The sequence below is a fragment of the Cherax quadricarinatus genome, chromosome 96 (assembly GCF_038502225.1).
Source record: "Cherax quadricarinatus isolate ZL_2023a chromosome 96, ASM3850222v1, whole genome shotgun sequence".
Lineage (NCBI taxonomy): Eukaryota > Metazoa > Arthropoda > Malacostraca > Decapoda > Parastacidae > Cherax > Cherax quadricarinatus.
In genome coordinates this window covers 9,566,006-9,575,217 of record NC_091387.1, presented here as the reverse complement: position 1 = coordinate 9,575,217, position 9,212 = coordinate 9,566,006, and the positions used below count along the sequence as shown (strand labels likewise).

The 9,212-nt window shown below is 43.0% G+C and overlaps 1 protein-coding gene across 1 annotated transcript in view; it reads left to right on the top strand.

Annotated features, from left to right (window-relative positions):
* The first annotated feature begins 4,092 nt into the window (after positions 1 to 4,092).
* Positions 4,093 to 9,212, top strand: part of Pisd (phosphatidylserine decarboxylase) — a 166,392-nt gene continuing 161,272 nt past the window's right edge. Inside the window, exon 1 of the mRNA XM_070105073.1 lies at positions 4,093 to 4,521. The gene's annotated coding sequence lies outside the window, so the exon portion shown is untranslated. The remainder of the gene's footprint in view (positions 4,522 to 9,212) is intronic.

Sequence of the window (9,212 nt, the reverse complement as noted above, 5' to 3'; positions counted from 1 at the left end):
AATCCGCACATAGAGAGGAGTTTACGACGACATTACGGTCCGACTTGGACCATTTACAAAGTTACACTGACACAAGACTGAGGGAGTCAGTATGTAAGGTGAGGAGGACAGGGACGGGACCAAGGTTGGTGGTAGTAGTTGTAGTGGTAGAAGTAAGCCTGGTTGTGGTAGTAGTAGTATAAAGTAGTAGCAGTAGTTAGTGGCACAAGAGTTATTTGTGTTTGTAACGACAGTATTATCGCTCCTACAAGTGTCGTAGGGTACAATCTTAACTATAGTGCAGGTGTTGGAATTGTCAAAATTATGTATAAAGCCTACATAAAAGCGTTGAAATATTAAGACGTATCAGTTTGTCCTACAACACAGTTAAGTCATTAAATGAGATTAGATTTTGCCACCGAAGTGGCTAGTTTATTGTGCACCCCATATCCATCCTGTGGACGGTAGCGCGAGAGTATATGGATACACAAAAGGCCTAGGAACTAGGCCCCAAAGGGTTAACAGGAATACATATGGATTTATATCTACATATCTATAGTTCACTTATCTGTTACAAGCAAATTTAGGAAATTTGCTTAGTATATCTGGTATCTTATTTTCATTAATAAGATATCTTGACATGTCACATAGGTTATTATACTGTCTGTCTCTGTATTCCTCAATAAGTGGACAATTAAGCACATAGTGTTCAAGAGAGTGACCATATGCCTGATCACATAATTTACATTTAGTTTGATCATCATCTGTGTGTCTCCCAAACTGCCAGAAGTACTTGTTACCAAGCCTAAGCCTGGCCACTACAACATCAGTCAGTACTTGTAACCAAGCCTAAGCCTGGCCACTACAACATCAGTCAGTACTTGTAACCAAGCCTAAGCCTGGCCACTACAACACCAGTCAGTACTTGTAACCAAGCCTAAGCCTGGCCACTACAACACCAGTCAGTACTTGTAACCAAGCCTAAGCCTGGCCACTACAACATCAGTCAGTCTGTTCACATTGCAAGTTGCTCCATAAACATACTTATCTACGTTCATGTTATCATAGTGGGTTATAGATCTACTCAGGCTTCTAACTGCATTCCTATAACAATCATTTTCATTATTTACTTCTCTCCTAATATTATTCCTAATGCTAGACACAGTTATACCAAAGTTATATTATACATTCTCCCTCTGGGTACTCTTCTTGGCTAACATATCAACTTTATCATGAAGGAGTAATCCAATGTGTGATGGGATCCATAGCAATTGTACATTAATTCCTTTGTCCCTAATTTTTGAGTATCTGTACCTGGCTTCCCCAATGAGCATGTTGTTGGAGTCATTATATGAGTCAAGAGCCTTCAATGATGACATAGAATCAGTAATGATGATAGAGTCAAGCTCAGTGTCATAGGTTAGCTTTAGCGCCATTAGGATTGCAAACAATTCAGTTTGCAGTGTAGACGCCCAGTTGTTAATTCTTATGCCTAACTCAACAAATTTATTATCGTTCTTAACTAGGGAGGTGGCAACAAGAGCAGATGCAGCCCTGCCAGAAGACTCCTGTTTAGATCCATCAGTGTATATAACTTGTGATAACTTATTACTACCAGCTAGGTGAGAAATTTCTTCTTGAGCAGTTGCTCTAACAAGAGATTTAAGGAAGGGATTACTAGCAATGAGCTTCTTGGGAGGGACTTGTAGGTATGTGATACTAAATGAACACATCTTCCATGGAGGGGTGAAATGCTCTTGTTGCCTACAGTGATACAGTTCATGCAGGTTATAAAACTTAATGCAATTGCACGTTTTCACAATCCATTTAGATCTGTGTGTATTTACCTCTAGACACTTGGTAAGATTCATTGTGACAGTGTCTGGTTCGTTTCTCAACATTCTAATACCGAGTACAGTGTTAATTTCAACAATCCTATCACTGATACTAGAAATACCAAGCTCCTTCCTCATGTTAAGAACTTTTGTAGATCTGGGACAGCCAAGAATAATCCTGAGAGCTTCATTTTGCATTAACTCCAAGGGTCGGAGAGAACTTTCTCTAGCTAATATCAACATGGGAGCAGCATAATCAATTAAGGACCTAACATAGGCTATGTACATCATTCTCACGATTCTCACATTAGCACCATAGTTGGGATTGTAGCCAGCAACAGCTTTGAGAGCATTTAGCCTAGCTTTGCATTTCTTGTTTAGTTGTGGTATAGTGGATTTGTTAAAGGGTACATCTACACCAAGATAACTGTAAGTTTTAACGTAGCTAATGATTTCACCCTGCAAATAGATGGGTGGAGGATGTCGTTTGCTTGTTAAGATCTTTGTTTTAGAGGAAGATATTATGAGGCCTAGTCGATTACAAATTGCTTGAACTTCATTAAGAATGGTATTCATCTTCTTATGCCCTGTTGTATGGATCATGATATCATCAGCATAGCTTATAGCTATATGTTTAGGTGAGGCAGGTAGAGCATTTAGGAGAGCATTAATCAGAATATTAAATAGCATGGGACTAAGAACTCCTCCCTGCGGTGTACCTAAAGACATTTCTTTAGAATCATTTCTGAAGCCTTGGTAAAGGACAGAGGATACTCTATTTGACAGGTATCCTATTATCCAGCAGAGTAAGCTACCACCAATATTCATTTTGGCTAGTTCATGTAGTATAACGGTTCTGTTCGCAATATCAAATGCAGATTTTAGATCAAGTAGAGGTGTGTGCAGTGAAAAAGGTGGAAATACAGTTCTGCACACTTTTACCTTTCATGAACCCATAGAGGTAGGGGGAAAGTTGATGTCTGATTCTGTAGTACAGTCTGTTAAGCATCATTCTTTCAAAAGTTTTACAAAGACAACTAGTTAAGATCGGCCTAAATGTATCAGGCTGTTGGGGCTTAGGGATAGGCACAATGAGACTATTGGTCCAGGAAGTAGGAAGAACGCCCTCAATGTAACTGAGATTATACAGTGCCAACAAAGGGTTATCAGGCACGTGCCTTAGAGTTCTGAGAATATCATAGGTTATACCATCCTCTCCAGGAGCAGTTGATCGACCTTTGGTTAATGCATTATCTAATTCATACTCGGTAAAGAGGCAATCACTCTCATCAATATTTTGGCTCATAAAATTAATCAGTTTCAACATTTCTTCAGAAGTACTCTCTAAATTTTTTCTGATATGAGATGGAAGGCTTTCATGCCTGGATGTTTTGGACCAGTCATTTATGAGGTCATTTGCTTTTTCAAGAGGAAAGGGATGATCAATTGTTAAACTATATATCTATGGAGAAGTAACCCCTCACGGAAGGTTCCTTGATGTTGGTGAGGGGCTCTTGATTTAGGGAATTGGATCTGTGCTCCAGTTCCCGGAATTAAGCCTGAATGCCTTCCACATCCCACCCCCCCAGGCGCTGTATAATCCTCCGGGTTTAGCGCTTCCCCTTGATTATTATAATAATTTGTTAACGATAAGGTATCTGGAAATTTCAGACTTCACGTCTAAAAACATCGACTAGATGAATGAATTGTGTCTGTTGACCAAGAAAAGTTTAGCGCTTCTTATTATAATAACAGTAAGTTAGTTTTAGCGGTAATAATTAATTTCTTTACCTCCTTATTGCATTGTATACCTTGTATACAATGTATACAATGAAATTATTGTATTTAATTTTTTGGGGGCGGGGAGGGGGATTAAACTATGCCCAGTGGGACCTGACAGACCCATTGTGACCTGTAATCTTGTTTTTTTTGGGCTACCACTCACAGGGTGACCTGCAGGTGTACAATAAACTAGCAACTCAGGCGACACAAGTAAACTAGGACTAGCTAGTGTCCAGTAATGGTGGTCCACAGTATCTGTGGGACGGGACAACTAACTCGCAGGTAAGGACCCACAGAAGGTGAGGAGGAATTGTGATAAGTGAAGATTAGAGGGCCTCTGTAACTTGCTCAGCTATCAAAACTTTGGAGTCCGGTCCCTGGACCAATTATGTACCTGTACTGGGATAGGGGGAGAGGAAAAGAAGAGCAAGGGCTAGACCCAGCAGGAAAGGAACAGTGTGGCATCTGCACAACATAATTGGTCGGGTGGGATGGTGTGGTGGCCCTAAACACTAGACAGGGCTCCTCGTTTCACTACACAGGGACGCACGTTTTTGGCTGTGGTGTTATAACAAGAATAGTGTAAAGTATAATATCAAAAGTGATGTTTACATTAGAAAAAACGGAACGTTAAGTGCCTCGAAAAGTGACTTGTGTAGCGTGGTATAGGAAGAGGATTGTGAAAAGCTCGGAAGAGATTTAGAAGATTGTGACGGCATCTAATAGTGTCATCAAGGTAGTTCAGGAGTCATTGTATGTCTCAAGTTGTCTGTTGCTCAGTGTTTTTCAGAAGACTTTTAGATCTGTTATGCCAACCCTGAGGTGGAGTGACTCGCCCGTGGCAGAGACCTGTCATCTCACGTCAAGCACCCAACGCAACTCCTGAATTTGGATTCACTGCATCAGCTGGCTGCCCAGTGTACAGGTGAGGTTTTGTGGAAGTATGGCACCTTTGCATTTGTGTTGTCGAGGGAGCACAGCAGTCACTATAGTTCTCTTAGCTGTGATGTGTGTTTGCATTCGTAACTAGCAGTCAAGGTGACTCAAAGTACAGAGGTGGATGAGGCCCGGTGGCCTGGTGGCTAAAGCTCCCGCTTCACACACGGAGGGCCCGGGTTCGATTCCCGGCGGGTGGAAACATTTCGACACGTTTCCTTACACCTGTTGTCCTGTTCACCTAGCAGCAAAATAGGTACCTGGGTGTTAATCGACTGGTGTGGGTCGCATCCTGGGGGACAAGATTAAGGACCCCAATGGAAATAAGTTAGACAGTCCTCGATGACGCACTGACTTTCTTGGGTTATCCTGGGTGGCTAACCCTCCGGGGTTAAAAATCCGAACGAAATCTTATCTTATCTTATGATGTGCGAAAGGTGCTGGTGAGATAGGGGTTCTGGGTTCGACGAGGGGAGGGATGCCTCGTCTGTGATAAAAGAATGTTATTTTAAAAATTTTGGCATTACATTAATACACCAAAAGATTTTGATTATATTTACCTCGCGTTGTGTTCCGGGTCAAAAGAATCTGGTGTTTTCGTTAGCTGTGAGTTGTGTGACGGATCTGTATTTGCGATGGTGGTAGTGTTTGGATGTATGGGTTCTGGTATATCATTAGCATAACGCAGGAGAGAGAGAGCCCTGTGGGACTTCAGCATAAAGGGGGAATGTGATGAATGGTTTGAAAAACCGACAAGTTGAAGATTGAGACACTTATGCAGCATATGGGAATCTTTATTCAGGAAACGTTTCGCCACACAGTGGCTTCATCAGTCCAATACAAAGAGGAAGGTGTAAGGAGAGGAGGAGAATGAGGTAATCAGTCCCTCAACCTGGAGTCGATGTAGAATGCGGTACATTCTACAAGATTGATGGACTGAACACATCGACTCCAGGTTGAGGGACTGATTACCTCATTCTCCTCCTCTCCTTACACCTTCCTCTTTGTATTGGACTGATGAAGCCACTGTGTGGCGAAACGTTTCCTGAATAAAGATTCCCATATGCTGCATAAGTGTCTCAATCTTCATAAAGGGGGAAATTATCAGAGAAATCGCTCGAACTCTACGCAACTGCTTGCCAGCATACATAAGGGGGATTACCAATAGACCCCTGGCTGTCTTCAGGAAGGCACTGGACAGGCACCTGAAGTCAGTGCCTGACCAGCCGGGCTGTGGTTCTTACGTCGGCTTGCGTGCGGCCAACAGTAACAGCCTGGTTGATCAGGTCCTGATCCACCATGAGGCCTGGTCACAGACCGGGCTGCGGGGGCGTTGACTCCCGAAACCTTCTCCAGGTATTGTACGGCCATCAAGGGAGCTAGAGTAATTTAGTCATATTGATAAGAGGGTCAAAGGAATTACAGAATTTGCACTTAAACAATAGTGCCAAACCGTGGTAATGAGGTGTTCTCCAGGTTCTTGACAACGAGGACATTAGTAGTCTTGGACCTTGTTCATCTTTATATAGCTCAGAATAATGTTTAAAACATGTTTAGAACGGTGTTGTCGAAAGCCTGTCTGTAATTTATCAATTGATTCATCTCAGTGTTAAGAATTAATCTAAGTCTGCTCGAAATGCCTAGCCATGCTAGGTGTCCTAGTGGCCCCCTCTGTAATTAGTATTTTGTAACATGTAAACCACACAATACCCAAAACCTGTAAACCCCACATTGTAACCCTTATAGAGAATAAACTTGAAACTGAAGTGAGTGTTAAGTCGTGTGCGAAGTCTCTCAGAAGTCTTCTCTAGGATATGTAGCTGGATTATAGACCTGTACTTTCTACGGTCCGTCAAGTCTTTTAAAGACTTTAGAATGAGAGAAGCCGTAGCAGACTTAGTTGGAAAATAGCCAGAGGAAAAAGAGACGTTGAAAAGGTCAGAGCAGTAGAAAGTAAATATGGAAGTATAGCGTGGGAGAGACCAGAAGCTCCAGGTGGTTTACGGGTCAGGCGAGTAAGAAGGAACTGGACGTTATGGTGTGTGAAATTTGTATAAGGAATGTACTCACCTAGTTGAGGTTGCAGGGGTCGAGTCCAAGCTCCTGGCCCCGCCTCGTCACTGGTCGCTACTAGGTGTGTGGAGAAGTGTGTGTCCAGAGTACTGATGGGGTCAGGTGCGGTGACATGACTGTATCCTACGATCCAGTGTTCTGTATATTGTGTTGTAGTACTATTGGATCTGATGGATATGGATATAACGTATTTTCCCAGATGTTCTTATATATATATATATATATATATATATATATATATATATATATATATATATATATATATATATATATATATATATATATATATATATACATCCTCTTCTGGGTCAGAGACTTGTCTGTTGTTTGGAATGTGTTGAATTGCGTTGTGTTGGGGATTCCATCACTTTGCGAATGATCCATAATACAGTGTTTATCTGCAGTGTAACTGAGGGATTACCAGTGTTACGACCCTCCTCTAAGCTGTGCATGATATGCATCCACAGCAGACACACGTCTCATCGTATTTAGTTCAATTTGTGTTGGTTAAAGTGGTGATGGTATCATAAACACTTCGTCCCTTCAGATGCTGTGGATTCCGTCTCAGATTGGTTATCAGATGCGTGATGCAACTAATAAATTGACTAATGAAATGTAAACTTTGCCAGATGGACTGTTGTCACACCCTGCGTCATTATGTACTGGAGTGCGTCACACCCTGCGTCATTATGTACTGGAGTGTGTCACACTGTGTCATTATGTACTGGAGTGCGTCACACTGTCATTATGTACTGGAGTGCGTCACACTGTCATTATGTACTGGAGTGCGTCACACTGTCATTATGTACTGGAGTGCGTCACACTGTCATTATGTACCGGAGTGCGTCACACTGTCATTATGTACCGGAGTGCGTCACACTGTCATTATGTACTGGAGTGCGTCACACTGTCATTATGTACTGGAGTGCGTCACACTGTCATTATGTACTGGAGTGCGTCACACTGTCATTATGTACTGGAGTGCGTCACACTGTCATTATGTACTGGAGTGCGTCACACTGTCATTATGTACTGGAGTGCGTCACACTGCGTCATTGTGTACTGGAGTGCGTCACACCCTGCGTCATTATGTACTGGAGTGTGTCACACTGTGTCATTATGTACTGGAGTGCGTCACACTGTCATTATGTACTGGAGTGCGTCACACTGCCATTATGTACTGGAGTGCGTCACAGTCATTATGTACTGGAGTGCGTCACAGTCATTATGTACTGGAGTGCGTCACACTGTCATTATGTACTGGAGTGCGTCACACTGTCATTATGTACTGGAGTGCGTCACACTGTCATTATGTACTGGAGTGCGTCACACTGTCATTATGTACCGGAGTGCGTCACACTGTCATTATGTACCGGAGTGCGTCACACTGTCATTATGTACCGGAGTGCGTCACACTGTCATTATGTACCGGAGTGCGTCACACTGTCATTATGTACCGGAGTGCGTCACACTGTCATTATGTACCGGAGTGCGTCACACTGTCATTATGTACCGGAGTGCGTCACACTGTCATTATGTACCGGAGTGCGTCACACTGTCATTATGTACCGGAGTGCGTCACACTGTCATTATGTACCGGAGTGCGTCACACTGTCATTATGTACCGGAGTGCGTCACACTGTCATTATGTACTGGAGTGCGTCACACTGTCATTATGTACTGGAGTGCGTCACACTGTCATTATGTACTGGAGTGCGTCACAGTCATTATGTACTGGAGTGCGTCACACTGTCATTATGTACTGGAGTGCGTCACACTGCGTCATTATGTACTGGAGTGCGTCATTATGTACTGGAGTGCGTCACACTGCGTCATTATGTACTGGAGTGCGTCACACTGCGTCATTATGTACTGGAGTGCGTCACACTGCGTCATGTACTGGAGTGCGTCACACTGCGTCATGTACTGGAGTGCGTCACACTGCGTCATGTACTGGAGTGCGTCACACTGCGTCATTTACTGGAGTGCGTCACACTGCGTCATTATGTACTGGAGTGCGTCACACTGCGTCATTATGTACTGGAGTGCGTCACACTGCGTCATTATGTACTGGAGTGCGTCACACTGCGTCATTATGTACTGGAGTGCGTCACACTGCGTCATTATGTACTGGAGTGCGTCACACTGCGTCATTATGTACTGGAGTGCGTCACACTGTCATTATGTACTGGAGTGCGTCACACTGTCATTATGTACTGGAGTGCGTCACACTGCGTCATTATGTACTGGAGTGCGTCACACTGTCATTATGTACTGGAGTGCGTCACACTGTCATTATGTACTGGAGTGCGTCACACTGCGTCATTATGTACTGGAGTGCGATAAAATTAATAATTCAGAGACAACTCACTCAGAAATGTTCAAGATTGTATTTTATCCACAGTGGTATTACGAAAAATTTGTTATAATTTTTCTAAATTTAGCATGTGTAATGATGAATAATATAATTCTGTATTAAAATGTGACGCTGATTTGACCCGTCAAGAAATTTTGTGAATGCGGGTGTGCAGCAGCCGCGGAGTGATACAGGGAAGCGGGTGTGCAGCGGCCGCGGAGTGATACAGGGAAGCGGGTGTGCAGCGGCCG